The sequence below is a fragment of the Macrobrachium rosenbergii genome, chromosome 17 (assembly GCF_040412425.1).
Source record: "Macrobrachium rosenbergii isolate ZJJX-2024 chromosome 17, ASM4041242v1, whole genome shotgun sequence".
Taxonomy (NCBI): domain Eukaryota; kingdom Metazoa; phylum Arthropoda; class Malacostraca; order Decapoda; family Palaemonidae; genus Macrobrachium; species Macrobrachium rosenbergii.
Window position 1 is genome coordinate 5,994,709 of NC_089757.1, and position 15,699 is coordinate 6,010,407.

The following is a 15,699-nucleotide window of genomic DNA, read 5'->3' on the forward strand; positions in this document are numbered from 1 at the left end:
AAGATAAAGAATGATAGTTTATATAAAGGTATTTGGTTTCTATAAATATTAAGCGTAATGACTTGCTGGAAATATTATGAGTGGCTTGTATGTTTTTGTATGTTAGCCATGTTTATATGTACAGTAACTTTTTAATGGGCAGATGTTTGTGCTCTGTTGAGTTTATTACGGTAACCTTCTCCTTATTAATTTGAATTATCAGGAGTGATTCAGGTTTGTGGTACGTGGTAGTTCAAGAATGAGATCGAAGGTGGTGTAATTAAAGTTGCAGTGTCAGCTCGCAGCGTTAGTTGGAATTTTCTTACCGTAATAAATCATATTTTTAATTATTTACCATTATTTAATAAAGTCGCCTAATGAATTAATACTTTGGAACATTCAGCTAGGCTAGTGGCTTAGCCTATAGGCTAGCATGGGTTGTCGAAGTTGATCCTACCTTCACGTTAGACGTCTGTTCCTACAACAAATACCCAGGGAGTTCTCTTGGGCAAGGCCACATACAGTTATTTTTTTAATGTACCCATTAGCAAGGCAGAAATAGTTTAGTTGTAAAAGCATAGGCTACCATTAGGCTAAGCAGTGGTTGTAGGACCAGTTGTGACTTGAAGCTTGGAAAAATCAATATTTGATGCCATTTTTTATGGGTGTATAACATATCGTTGAAAGTGAAGGTTAAACTGAAGTTTATTACTGCAGCCTGGTTCCCGCCAGTCGTTGGCCGGAATATTTATTGCAATAAACGCCATTTACCATTTTGCGGTAGTAAGTCTCCAGTTTTTAAGAGTGAATAGCTTGATGGTCTATATATCTGCCAGAAATTAAGGCCACAGGTGGAATTTTAGGAATTGATAGCAGAGTATTTGTAAATGAATCCAGTTCATGGTTCACTTTTACAAGCTGCTACAAAACTAACCTAGCAAAGGGTTACTTAAAGAAGTTTACAACGTTCACGTTATTTAGTATTTTGTGGGAATTTTGCTTTAACAGCTTTGTGTTAATAGGTATTAAAAATGGAGTAAAAGTGTAGGCTAGTGTTGATTTCAGCCATGAAGTGCTTACTGTAGGCTAATTCCTCTTTAAATGATGTTGGCCTAGTACCAGTATTGTAATTTTCAAATTTTTTTGCCATAATGGTTGCCATACTTTCATGCCATTTAGGCTGTATGTAGTCCATAAGCGTTGTAGTCGAACCATTCATATCTGCCTTGGGAAACTGGCCTACTGTTTATAACCTCTAGTGTATAGGCTACATGTCAATTCAACTCATGGCCCAGGCTTGTGGAAATTTGACTTAGCTGTAGGCTAAATCTCATTTCAGGACTAATTATTCTTCATTCAGTGTAAGGTTGGTGAATGGAAACTTCAGTGTTCTTTGGTACCGTACTTCCTAAGATTTACTATTGCTTATAGTGTTGGGTATATCTTTATGGAAAGCCTTGTACTCCTATCTGGTTTCTTGTAATATAAAATTTTTTGTTGTTTTTTGGCAACCAACTGTATGCAAACCTTAGTCTAGGCTATGCTGTATTTTGTCCAACTTTGCACAGTACAATTAGCCTAACAGTGAATGGCATTTGACCATTTGTCATTTTAATATCAGTGTATTGAAGACCATTGCCTACTTTAGATATGCTACAACCACATGTGTGCATAACATGGTCCATATTGCACAAATGTCATGCCTCTTAAGTCTTTGCTGTTATTTTAGTAGAAATACTGTAACTTGATGAATTAAACCTAAAGCGAAGGATTATCTGAAGGGAGAGGATGAAAAATAAGGAGGTAATTAACCAGAACCTTGGTGCCAGTATGCATCTTATGTTTAAGAATGCCTCCACATGATAAAAAATTCAGTATTACCAAGTTAAGTAGACTAAACCTCTCACTAAATTATGTTAGTATTTTAATTATTCCGATAATATCACTTTAGAGGTAATTTGAATTGTCTTAGTTTGCAGCCTTTGTAACAGAAAATTCTACATTGGTTATTGTGGGTAACACTATTCACTAGTCTCTGTGGGAAGAGTATACTGTATATTGCAGTTGTTCACCAAGGGTGGTGTATATGAAAGTTAAGTGGGTTTACTTATATAGTTTGGTCATTGATAGTGATGGCCTTTTACACATTAGTTATTGTTCTGGTGAGTCTTTGTTATTGTTTCCATGTGAATATGGGTAGTGTAATTAGTGTTAATCTGGACTTTGGCACATTCCTATGTTTTGAGTGGGGAATTCAGCACAGCAAATTGTGGCTCTTAGTAAATCAAAAACCATGAAATAGTTTGGAAGTCTTTTATCAGGAGTCATTGCAGTGGATAGTAAAAACATAACAGCTGTAATGATCAAGTTATTACATATAACAGTTTGCACCAAACAGTGTTAACATCAGAATGATTTGCTCCAAGGGCCTTTTGTCCTTACACAAATACAAACCCCCAGTCTTTACGTATGGGGTTAACTTTCAGCGAGTTGGAAAACCTGCTGTTCAACTTTTGCAAGGTGGTTATGCTAACAGCTACCAATGGTAAGGGCAGAAGCACCACCCACCAAATTTTCTCTGGCCTGCTGTTCTACTTTTCTGTGTTTGAATATAATTTTTATGGTATATTGTTTATACTTGGTAAGTTACTTATATAAAAAATAAGACTTCTTTACCAGATAGAGCTAGAGAGGTTGGTGGTTCTACTACTAGTGGAGGGTCATCACTTGGAGGGTCGTTAGTACAGTACTTGGAAGGTGGTGGCTCAGTCCTGGAATGATAATGAAGAAATTAGGTTATGCACCAGTACTGTACTGTACAGTACATACATATATATAAGTACTGTACAGTGTAGTATATCGTACTGTACTTTACAGTATAAACAATTTACATATGTACTACAGTAAAACAAATGAAAAAAAAAAAAAAAAAGAAGACTTCCTCACCAGGTAGACCTGGAGAGGGCTGGTGGTCTTACTGCTAGTGGAGGGTCATCACTTGGAAGGTCATTGGTACTTGGAAGGCGGTGGCTCAATCCTGGAATGATAATAAAAAAAAAACAGGTTATGCAACAGTACTGTACTGTACAGTACATAAATATATATATTAGTACTGTACTGTACTGTACAATATATTGTACAGTACCGTACTTTACAGTATAAAACAATTTACGTATGCACTACAGTAAAACAAATTAAAATAAAATAATTCCTTACCAAATAGAGCTAGAGAGGCTGGTGGGCCTACTAGTACTAGTGGAGGGCCATCACTTGTACTTGGAAGGTGGTGGTTCAATCCTGGAATAATAATGAAAAAAATTAGGTTATGCCACAGTGTTGTACTGTACAGTACTACATAAATATATACTGTATTAGTACAGTATATTGTGCAGTACTTTATAGTATAAAACATTTTACATATGTACAGTAAAACAAACAAAAAAATTCCTTACTAGTAGAGGTTGTTGGAGATAATTCTACAGTATATATTTCTTTGGATTAATTTTCTGAATTTTCCACTTTACCTAAAATTTATTGGACCTGATAAATAGTAAAAGATATCAAAGCTCAGAATGGATTTATATCCAAAGCTAAATAGTGGGAACTGTGGTAGAACCATCAACTGCCTGATAATGTTCGGACCTGAGAGATATCAGATTGATAGCTCAAAGGTGGAACTATTCTGCAGGGCTGGACCACAGATTCCAGGGGACCCTGGTTCTGGGGATAGGACTCTTGGCATTCTATCTGGTTTGCCCATGATATGATTAGGGTGGGGATGATTGTATACTTGCAATGCTCTTAGTCCTAGCAAGTGGGTTTGGCTTACACTTGGGCCACTCTAATCATGTTGTGCCATCTCCTGTGGGGTAGGGAGGGGACATGGACATTTGGGAGTCGCATCTCACTTGTGCCATTGGTGGAAGATTGAATGCCTTGAAAGGAAGATGATATCTTTTTAAGGTTTTCAGGTTTAATTTAATTTTTTTTTTTTCCTGATCCTTTATGGCTAGTAACTATAAGGATTCAAGTACCCCTGGGCCCTTTGATGATGATGATTTGGTGCAAATGATGACCTCTGACAAGGCCTCAAGACGAATGACAACTCTTGGCATGAACCTGACCATGGATGTGGAATACTCCAGTGGTAGTACTACCTCTCAGGGTAGTCATCACAAATTGAAAACTTATCAGTGTGAGAACATACAGTAAACCTCCCGAAGTCACGGGGGATGCATACCGCAACCCCCGCAAATAGCTAAAATCCGTGAATACTACTTAAAACCCCTCCAAAAACACTTTGAACTGTCTATTTTGATAGTTTAAACACAAGAAAAACCCTCTAAAAATGCTTATACCTAAGTATTTTAATAGTTTTATCACAAAAAGTGCACTTAGTCATGAAAATATGAAAATACAGTTATTAGTGAATATTTCTCAGTGAAAAAGACTGCAAATGGGCGAATTTTCCACGAATAGTGGGTAGATATGTTTCACAGAGAAATCCACAAATATGTGGGTCAGCGAATCATGAGAACGCGAATACGGGGGTTTACTCTGGACAATTTGAAAGTATTACATGTAAAGCACATTCCCTTGGAATTTGACTACGAAACTCACTCTGTTTTGTTTGCTGGTTATGGTAAAATAATAGAGTTAAGAATGAACTTTGATGAAATTGAAGGCAAATGGAAAGCATGGATAACTTTTGAAAAACATGAAGCTGCACTTAAAGACCCCTAAAAACATCCCAGTGGGTACAAGTGGCTCAGACAAATTTGGAGGTCAATGCCACTCTTGAGAGAACTCCCAAACCTCCATTGTGGTTGGTAGAACAGTATCTACTAGGGAGGAAAATTACAATTACTACAAATTTAGCAAACACATAAAAAAAAAGGGTGGGGGTATTGATATAAGTAACATCTCAAGGTTTGGTAAAGCCAGTGTCCTTATTCATGCAGATCAAAGACCCAATCATATATGTTGACGTTGAAGAAGTTTGAGAAAGATGACGATAAAAGAAATTAGACCATGTGAATTTCAGTTTTGGAAGAGTAGTAGTATTTGATAGAGACCTTTGTGAATTGACAGTGGAATATTAGAAAATTCCAAAGGCAAATATGGTCATTTTAACTTTTGAGGACGCCGATGTACCATCTTATGTCAGTTTTGGAAATGAAATGGTCATAGTCAAACTGTTTTCATCAAAACCTCTGCAGTTCTATAACTGTTTTCAGTTTGGTCACCCAACCAGTTTCTGCAAAAACAATAAAATTTGTAATAATTGCTCAGCCACTGAACATGGAACTTGTTTGAAACAACCAAAGTGTATTAATTGCAAACTGGATCATACCCCATCCAGTAAAAATTGCAAACAATATAAATATGAAGAGGCAGCTGTATGTAAAGCTAATGCTGAACATATAAGCATTAGTTATGCTAAAAAATTAATTGGTCAGACAAATACCTATGCTAGGCTCTAAATTCTGTAGCCCTTATAAAACCTCAAGCCACCAATGTAGCACCTTTACTTGCTGTAAAAGTAAGAACTCCTGAGAATAAGACCCAATCATCTGGTCTAGGTGCTCAGCCTGCTAGGGTTGAAGCACTCTTCTTTAAGGAAGGTGTGCCTACTTATAAAGTAGAATCATCTCCAATTGAGGAGACCTTCCCTCTGTCTCTCCCATCTCTCAGAAATGGAACAAGAACAAGATAGAGGTCAAAAGAGAGTAAGAATTTCATCCTCTCCTTCACCTGCAAAGGAGAATTCCAAACCCAATAAAAAGCATAACAAGTGAGGCCAACAATGAGGATGCTTCTGCCTCAGTAACAGCCAAGGAATCAAGTTCCTTGGATAATAAGAAAAAAATTTTTGAAGTCCACTCTGCTCCGTACCAAAAAGCTAATAAAAACATAATGGAGCTAATTATAAGCCACATATCTCAAGACAGTCTAAAGAAACTCCTATAAGGTCCCATAAGGAATAGAAATCAGAGCAGTAGTATAGATTACAGTGGAATTGCCCTTGGCAGATACTAGCACTAAAAATGCAATGAAATCCGAGGGACTAAGGACTCGTTCAGAAATTCTAAAAGTATTACTGCATGAGCATAATCCAGGTGGTGTATGTCTCCAAAAAACTAAATTAGGGGATGCAGTAAACATTCCGGATCTAAACTAAGAGATCTATAAGATGAGCCTCACTGATGGGGACCGTGCCCATGGAAGTGTTGCAATAATTATTGTTAAAACATTGCAACATTTTATTGTTCCACTGAACATGCAGCTTCATGCAATTGCTATCTGGGCTACTTTTGACCTGAAATCACAATCTGCTGTCATTACCTTCCCCCGAGATGTAGGTTCACTCTTAGTGGCATTCAAGGGTTAATGAATCAATTTCCTCCTCCTTTTTTTACTACTTGGTGATTTTAATTCTCATAATCCACTATGGGGTGGTAAGTTTTTAGACACAGAGGGTAGGATCATTGATGACAATGTTAATAATAATGATCTTACACTTTTTAATGATGGTAATATGACATATAATATCTATACAGGTGGTTCATCTGCTACAAACTTATTTGCTCTTCTTCTCTCTATCTGGATTTTAACTTGTCTGTAGATGAATTTATACATGATTGATCACTTTCCTATTCATCTGAAGTTCATGAGAAATGTCCCCTCGAATTTTCCTGTTAAATGGAAGGAAAAGGAAATGGATTGGGTAAAATTTCAAGAAGGTATTAACCTATCCCAGGAATTTGAGTCTTTCAAGTCCCATTTAAAGGCTTATGAGTACTTTGCCTCTGAAATATTGAGTGGTTATGAAAACTCACTGCCTGAGATCAAAGGGAAACTATTCAGACCTGCTGTTCCATGGTGGGATAAAACCTGTGGTAATTTGAGGAAAATTACCAGGAAATGTTATAAATCCACTCCACCTGCAACAGCAAAATCTATTTACCAATGAGCTAGGGCAAAACAGAGAAAATAGTTTTTAAAAGTAAAAAGAGAATCCTGGATTTTTTGTATAAATGGCATAAATTCTTAGACCCCATCCAGGTTAATCTGGAAAAAGATTAGAAAACTAAGTGGCAAATACATTCCATCACCAACGTCTTGTCTGAAAATCATTGGGGACCGTGTCACCAAGCCTGATAAAGTTGCTGAAAAACTGGGTGAGCATTTCTCTGAAGTATCTAGGGACTATTCAACTCGGTTCCAGAATACGGTACTGTATTAAGAATTCAACCATTTCCTTTAATTCAAATTCTTGAAATGATGAATCTTATACCTTAATGCCAAGTTAACTTTAAGGGAATTAAGGGATACTCTACCATCATCTGAATCGACATCCCCAGGGAATGATAACATTCTTTATAGCATGCTCAAAAATCTTCCAGATTCAGCTAAATCTTATCTTAATATCTTTAACAAAATATGGGAAACTGGTATTTTTCCCTCTTCTTGGAAGATTGTAGTTGTTGTCCCATTATTAAGAAACCATTGAAAGATCCACATCTTCCTACAAGCTATCCAACAAGAAAGCTTGGGTTACCTTGATGGTCTTTGAGGACTGGTTCAATGACAACTTTGTGCCAGCAGTGGAAAGGTATTGTGCCTCGAAGGGTCTGCCTTTTAATGTCCTGCTTGTCCTAGACAATGCCCCTGGTCACCCGGCTGATCTCAGTAACATGCACCCTAATGTGAAGGTGGTGTATCTACCACCAAATACTACATCCCTCATACAGCCGATGGACCAGGGAGTCATTGCTAACTTCAAGGCATACTACTTGAGGAGGACAATACGCTCTGCTTTACGGGCCATTGAAGGTAACAAGGAGTTGACTCTGAAAGAATTTTGGAAGGGCTACAACATTGCAGATGCTGTGATGAACATCGCACGTGCTTGGGACGAAATAAAAGTGACGACTCTGAATGGTGCCTGGAAGAAACTGTGTCCACAGTTTGTGAATAGTTTTGAGGGGTTTGAGCAGGCAGATGATGTTGAGACTTTGACAAGGAAAATTGTTGGGCTAAGCAGGAGGCTGAAACTGGACTTGGAAGCTGAGGATGTCACCCAGCTGCTGGCATCCCACGGAGAGGAATTGTCATTGGAGGACCTCATTGAGCTGGAGAAGCAGATGATCGAGGAGGTGGAAGAGGCACCACAACCAAAGGTCAGGGCATTAACTGTCAAGGGCTTGACAGAGGGTTTTGCTCACCTGGAGAAATGTTTGGCAGCATTTGAGGATGAGGACCCTAACATTGCCAGGTTTGAGAGGATTCACAGAGGGATGCTGGATCTTACTATGTGATCTTACTATGTGCTACAAGGAGACGCTGAAGGAGAAGCAGCTGAAGAAGAAAGTGCAGTCTAGGCTAGACTCTTTCTTCGTGAAGAAGTCTCCAGCACCACCTGCCACTCCTAGTCTAGGTAAGGAATTCTCAACTTTATTTTTATTAACTACTGTAATATAAATTGTAATAAGATTTATAAAAATGTTACTGCAATTTATATTTACATACTGTAGATACACAGCATAACCCAATAAATTTTATCATTTGTATCATTGCAGAAGTGACTCCTAATCCAGATTCCCCAGAACCTCTCCCTAACTATGAATCAGAACCTGAGCCTGAACCTGTACCTGTAGTACCCTCCCCAGCAGCTTTTCCAGCTCCATCAGGTAAGGAATTCCTAAGTGTTTCATTTTTATAATTTTCATGCATGAAATCATTTGTACATACTGTACATATGGTAAAATTTTTATATTTACTATTACCTCATTTTTTTCATTATGTGTCATTCCAGATCTCTTTGGTAGTGATGACAGTCCTGACTCCCCTGAAGAATTCCAGGGTTTTGAAGCTACGGGACCTGTCTCCTCTCCAACTTCATCAGGTAAGGAATTCTTAACTTTTTTTTTTTTTTTTTTAATGTTTTATAATTTGTTATAAATGTTACAAAAAGTGTACTGCACTTCACCCACCTGTACAGTATTGCTTTAGTATGTGCTGTAACTTTACATAATCATTATCATTCCAGATCCACATGTTATAGCCTCCTCCCGGCCCAACTCAGCTGACCTTATCCCCTCTCCAGCCCCATCAGGTAAGGATTTCATGACTTTTTTTTCTTTCAAATCACTTTATAAAACTGTACAGTATAGCTTATTGCATACATACCCCTGTACTACAGTACAGTACTGTACAGTACGGTAATTTTTATCTTGTATCATTCCACAAATGACAGGTCCCTGCTCAACTCCAAATTCACCTGCACCAGTAGCACCTTCACCCATTTCATGTCCATCAGGTAAGGAATTCTTCACTTTTTAGAAATTTGTATGAGCCTACATTGTTTTAAATTGTGTTGTTATACTTATACAGTACAGTACTACTGTGTACAGTATCATTTTTATCTTTTTCATTGCAGACTCCCAAGCACCTGCAGATGCCACACCATAGCCCCCCTGTTCTCATCTACCATATGCCCATCCCAGTAAGCAAGCCAACCACTAGAATTTGGTAAGAACACTTTCTATTTTATAAATTGTTATACATTTTATAAAATAGTGTACTGTTTATGAAATCCACAGAAGTACTTTATTCTAATCTCTATCTTGTACATTATCATTCCAGACTGACATGCACCTTTAACCTGACCTCGACTGTAACCGTACATAACCTTCCTCATGTAGCCTACGTCTTTCAAATCACTAAAGGTATGGAATTCTTAACTGTTTTTAATGTTATAAATTGTCATATGTACAGTACATTTGATAAATATAAAGTAACAGCTTTATTCTAATATTCCAGACTGCCCAGCACCTTTACTAGAGCTCCCTCATCCTAGCCTCCATCTTCTAAAAATCACTGAAATTAGGTAAGGAATTCATATTTTTATTTTGTACTGTTGAACATAGGTTTGTGAAATACCTGAACTGATACAGAACAGTGTAACACATACAGTACTCTGCAGTAATTTTATCCTTATCATTGCAGGCTCCCCACACATACAATCTCCATCTCCCCCAACCTAGACTGCAGTTGTAACAGCTTTGACAAACACTGAAATTAGGTAAGGAATTCCTAACTTTTTATAATTTTTATATATTTATTATTCTACTGTAAAATACTGACTGTACTGTATTTATACAGTACTGTACATACTTTGTTGCATGCAGGACTACTGTACAGTATTATATGTACACTAATACTAAATTTTTACATTCCAGAATCCCCTGAATCATGAGGCCACACCATTTTTCCAGGGTTAAGAAGCACAGGGTTTCCAAAATAAAAGTAAGGAATTCACTTTTTTTTTAATCTTTTATAAATTCTTTGGTATAAATTACAGTACTGTACACCTGTGTTACTGTATAACAAGTTATATTGTACTTTTGTGCAGTATATGTACAGTACTCTATACTTTACTGCATACAGGATTTTTCAATTGCTGTACAGTGCACTACTACATACTGTACTTTGTAGTAAATTGTAAATTTTTACATTCCAGAACCACCAATTTTGGATACACGCCACATCAAAATGTAGGTGAAACATCAAGAAACAACATGCAGTATACCCAATGGATTAAAAGTAAGGCTTTTATAACTTTTGTTTCAAATTTTTATACATTTTTCTGGCGTCGTATGCTGTCGTTCCGGTTTACGACGATTTTCGGTTTATGGCGCGGCGCAAGAACGGAACCACCGTCGTAAACCGGGGACTGCCTAAGAATATAAGTTTTCCTCTTATAGTACTTACCCTTTGAAATGAATACGCTTACAAGTTGTCTTAACAACAGACTGAAGAAAATTTGATCGAAAGGTACTGAATGGCTGTATTTGGGCAATCTTTGACTGTGATGCAGTAATTTGTAATAAGACCAATTGCTGTTTATTCCTTCAAAGTATCACTTTAATCCTTAGTTTCCATGTGTTAAGTTTAAAGCATTGTGATACCAAAAGGCTGAGATTCAACTTTCTGAGAGATAAAGGTCAGGCACATAGCCCTAGATAAACATAGCGAGTGTGATTCTAGCTGTCTGGTAATATCAAGTAACATTAAGGAAATCAAGGTTCTTAAGATGCACGACTGGCCTGCTTATACTCGGCTCAAGTTCCTTTATGGGTATAGGAGGCACTTCTGTTATCTCCCCATTGCAAAGTCTCAGTTTCAGACAAAGACTGCCAAGGCCTTTGGCTGAATAGATGACTGGACGTAGCTTGGGGGTGTTTTTGTACTCTGTTGCGTAAGGGAGATTATCGTCGTAGTGGGGTAGTGCCGTCAATGCACCTCACATGGTACGCTGTAGGCATTACTTAGGCTCTTTGCAGCATCCCTTTGGCTCCTAGCTGCAACCACCTTCATTCCTTTTGCTGCACCTCCTACATTCGTATTCTCTTTCTGCCATCTTGCTAAGTACCCTTCCCTAACAATTGTTTCATAGTGCAACTGCGAGGTTTTCCTCCTGTTAAACCTTTCAAACCTTTCTACTCTCAATTTCCGTTTCAGCGCTGAATGACATCATAGGTATTAGCTCTTGGCCTTGAGCTGAAATCCTATATTCTATCCATAGGGGAGATCATGGTTCTTTATAAGGGATTGGCACACGGCACTTTCCATCTTTACAGTCGGTAATTCTTGGCCATTGTTTTAAGAATAAGTGATAGCTTATCAAGAGAATCTTATTGTCACAATATAGAGTACTTTCAGATAAGAATTTTAATTTCCCTGTACAGTTTTCCAATATAATTTGATATCCTGTTGGGAGTTACCATTCCTTTTAAATATTTGGTAGTGTAAGTTGTCCAAATGTTGACTAAAGTGGAATTGTCCCAGGGTTTGATAACTGATGGCTTAAATAGGATATTAGGTCATATCTGTTCGGCAGTAATTCAAATGTCTGTCAAGGCTGTCCGTACAGTAATTTAAAGGTGGAGGTATTTTTGGTTTTACCCATCCTCCTCTGAAGGAAGTGGACAGGATAGATGCCTTGCGTTAAATACTGTGGGTTTTCTAATCCACCAGCGTAATATGCATTAGGAATTGAGATATCAAAGGTCTCCTGTAATATCTGCTGTAGTCAGCAAGTATTGAAATAATAATAAATGTAAAATTATAATGAAGATGTATGACGAGTACTCTGGCTTGTCAGTGCAGTCTGTACTGCCCTCAGTGTTACTGAATATCATAGGTAAGAGGAGAGCCAGACATGAATGATTATAGTGAGAGAAGTTATTTAAAAGGTATATGGAGAACATTTGAATGGTATGTGCAGAAGTTGAGATCATAGCTGGAATGCTGTGGTACAAGTCCCTGTGTAATTGAGTGGCTTACTATGTGCAAGGCATGCCAGAGTAAGAATCCAGAGGAATGGGTAAGACTAGTAATTATTCCTTCATAAAATGGAGAGCTGATAAAGATATATGTAAAAAATGCAAGGGGATAGCACTGATGTGTACCTGTTGGGAAGGTTTATGGTAGGGTTTTCAAGAGTTCAGAAGGCAACCATAGTTATAGAGGAAGATAGGTGTGAGGTTAGACAAGGCAGTGTGTGAATCAAATGTTTGTTTTAAAATGGAGACTTCTGTAATTAAGGGGGAGTTACATAGAATTATTTAAAAGATGCAATGTGCAGGATGTTTGTAAAGTTGTTCAGGGTAATTATAAATTCTTGATTAAATCGAAGATATGTTTGTGTGATTAAATCGAAGATATGTTTGTGTGGGTAGCTGGTTTTAAAGTGGAGTAAGACAAGGCATTATGCCATTTAAAACTGGTTCTGTACAGGGCCTCATTCTTAACTCGGAAGTTAAAAGGACGAGCATAAAAACTGATGTGTTGCGGGATTATTTCGGTTTTATTTAATGAACATGAATTTTAATCTCTGCAGTTTCAAGTCAGTGGCTAAGTAACTAGATAGTTTGCTCAATCTATCTTCTTCCTGATTTGGATTTCACTTATAATAATATTAATTTCCTGAGGATATTATGGATGATCATAATATCACTATACTTAATAATGGAGCCTTGACTTACCATAACATCTTACCATAAGATCTATCGATCTGAGCTTTTGCTCATCTAGTGTTCACATTGATTATTAGTGGTCAGTAAATGAATATCCAAATGGGAGTGACCACTTCCCAATTCATATAAAAACAGTTAGGAATCAGCCCTCTGAGTCACGTCCCAAATGGAAGGTAGATGAAGTAGACTGGAAGAAATTTAATGAGTCTGTTCTCATGGACAAGAATGTAAAATCATTTCCATCCATCTCAGAGGCATATAATTACTTCAATGACGCCACCATCAACAGTGCAATTGCCTCTGTTCCAACAACAAAAGGGAAGCCCTCTAGACCAGCAGTTCCTTGGTGGAACAAAACCTGCAGTAGTATGAGAAAGATCACTAGAAAATGCTACAAAAAGTATAAGAGGAGTGGAACTGCCCAAGCCAAAGTTATTTACCAACGTGCTGTGGCCAAGCAAAATAAATATTTTAAAAAAGCAAAAAAAAGAGTCATGGATGTACTATATTAATGGCATCAGCTCAAAAACACCATCCAAAACTATTTGGAAGAAAATTAAAAAACTAAATGGCAAGGTTGTTTCTGAACATCTGCTTACCCTTAAGATAAATGGTGACCTGATCACCCAACCAGAGAGGGTTGCAGAAAAATTAGAACATTTCTCGAGAATATCGAATAGTGAGAACTATTCTGTAGAATTCCAAGACATTAGAAATGCCCAGATTTCTCTTGATTTAAGTGAAAACAATTTTGAACCATGTAATGTAAAATTTACACTGCAGGAACTCAAAGATGCCTTGCAGAATACCAAATCATCATCCCCTGGTGAAGATAAAATACTTTATGAAATGCTGATACATCTCCCAGAAAAGTCAAAGAAATTTCTTTTAGATATAGTAAAATCCTAATTCTTACAGAAATGAGCAACTGACGAAGCATGACAAGAGAATCCTACTTACTTGGTTTTGAGGACCCTTCAAAAAACAAATCTGTACTTGTTCTTGCGCTCTCGGGTGTAATCCATTGTAGATCAGTTTATATCCTGCTGCTGAAATGAGAAAAGACTTAAATGCCCAGAAACTCAATTAAAAGAACGAGATTGTAAGGTGCTTTTGACTCTGCTGTGAAAATTATCTTCCCCACTAAAGAAAACTGGATTCCAGGTTTCTGGAGGCTCTGGCTTCACTAGATTCCTTAACGGAAGAAGACTTGCCATAGTTTTTATGTATAATTATGGTTCTTAGGGCCACATTTTGTAGGAGTTCATTGTTAACATTTCATGGAATATATTGCAAACTTTTTAGTGGTCAGGCAATTTTGGTTTCCTTAAACTTTTGTTAAGGTGAGTCGCCTTGTAGATGAATTTCTAATGCCAAGGTATTGTATACACATCACATCAAGTTTATTCTGTGGTAACTTTTTTTTCACAATTTGGGTGCTTTTTGGTGCCTCCCATATTTGTCATATTCGCTTTATATTGGGAGTGATTAAAATAACATTCCAGTAGGTTGCAACTTGGAAGTTTCTAAATTATTTTGAATTTGATCGTCCTTTCAGTTGGGTCCTGGGTCACTTGCTTTATTTTAGCAATTCAGAAGTTTCTATTTATGATTGCCTGGAAAAATATTTAATGCTAAAGAATACTGTTAGATTATTATTGTAATGTGGTTTCGTTGTAATACAACGTAAATGTATTAATCGTTTTCTTTATGTGGCATAAAAATTATAGTAGGTTGTAGCTTGCATCAAAAATTTTAGTAGGTTCTAGCTTGCATCATGGAAAGTTACCATAGGAGCAGGGCGTAGTTAATGGTTTATTTTATTAAGTATATGACATGGAGTAATTAGCAGTTGTGCCTTTCAAGATTCTATTGTTTCATCATAGCAAAATCCAGTTATTGTAGTAAACCAATATATAACTGACCTCCACCTTCGTATTTAAAAGAAAAATTCGTGAAGAAATGAAGGAACTCTTGGCAGTGAAGGAAATGTCAAGTTGAAACCAGATGACGGAAGAGTAATTTCTAAGCAAAGTATTTGTAAAATTAAAGAATTACTCACCTTGAATGACTTGGCGTATAGTTTAGGTGCTTATAAATTTTATTACTCAACTTGTGTACCGTATTATCCCGAATTAAGACTGTAACTGTCGTTAGGATTAAATAACTGCGTACTGACGGTTACAGTGATGCATAATGGTTATTTATAAATGGTTTACCAACTGATGTCAAGCGTTATTACTGTATTTAGTATCTTTTCTAAATAGTATAGTTGGCAAGTAGACACTGCAATACTCAAATGCTTTAGCATCGAACAGTAAAGGAAATTCTGCATTAAAGTAGGATAATTCTGATAATACATATATAAACGTAATAACGTTAACATTAAAAGACCGATAGAAATACCATAGTTATAGTTGTACAAGTACCTGAGGGAATGGAATAAGTAGGGGCCAAGGGTGTAAGCCTAATGGTCAGTAAAATACCTCCTCCGGGAAACTAGTATGGAAGGTTAATGAAAGAAGATACGAGTTGGCTTCAAGGTAACTGTCTAAACTGGAAGACGAATATGCTATGCAGGAGTATGAGGATGTGTGAATGGGCAAACAGTTTAATTCCCATTAGGAATCCAGAGCAGGGTGGTTTGTGTTATGAAGTCGCAAAAAATGATGGAAAA